The sequence below is a fragment of the Octopus bimaculoides genome, chromosome 14, assembly GCF_001194135.2.
Source record: "Octopus bimaculoides isolate UCB-OBI-ISO-001 chromosome 14, ASM119413v2, whole genome shotgun sequence".
Lineage (NCBI taxonomy): Eukaryota > Metazoa > Mollusca > Cephalopoda > Octopoda > Octopodidae > Octopus > Octopus bimaculoides.
The window spans coordinates 1,867,142-1,867,868 of record NC_068994.1 but is presented as its reverse complement, the minus strand read 5'-3'; the positions used below and the strand labels follow the sequence as shown (position 1 = coordinate 1,867,868).

At 29.7% G+C, this 727-nt stretch overlaps 1 protein-coding gene across 1 annotated transcript in view; it reads left to right on the top strand.

The window, feature by feature from the left end:
* Positions 1-727, top strand: part of LOC128249420 (protocadherin Fat 4-like) — a gene marked incomplete at its 3' end in the record, with an annotated part of 41,629 nt that overhangs the window by 1,115 nt on the left and 39,787 nt on the right. The window lies entirely within an intron of this gene.

Here is a 727-nt window from a genome sequence, read left to right as displayed (position 1 = left end):
AGACACATTGTTGTATATTGTGAATAGCAGCAGACATTTTGCTGTGATACAGTGTTATTTGGTGATTAAATTTCTGACATTAATATCTATATATCTGAGTTTGGTTCTGTCTGTTTTTATAGTTTAGGATGTTGTACAGTGTATATATTAACATTTTAGCATGAGCTACACGTTGTATATTGTTAATTTAGTGTATAATTACTAGTGTATATATCATTAAACATGGCTATATAATGATGAGAAATCTTGTTTGGTAAAGCCTTTTCTATCTGTTGTTCTTCAGTTATCAAGTCTCTGATATACACTCGTCATTATCTTTCACTAATTATATATTCTTTTGTGAATCACAAAGTGTATGTTTGGAGTTATTCTCTCCGGAAGTGTGTCAATTTGTTGAATAGTCTGCAGTACAGAATGTATATTAACTATATCTGTGAGAATACTAACTATATAAATACACACACACATACATATAGATATATATACATACATACACACACATACATACATACATACACACAAATATGTATATATATATATATATATATATACACACACACAGAACATTCTCAATGAATCTGATTCATCTCTCATATAAGTATAATGGTGAATAAGAAATGTTATAAATCTATCTGCCAAAATTAGACTTGTCTGTTTGTCTATTTGTGTGTCTGTCTTTCTCTCTCTCTCTCCCTCACTTCTCTCTCTCTTTCTAACATGCACACAC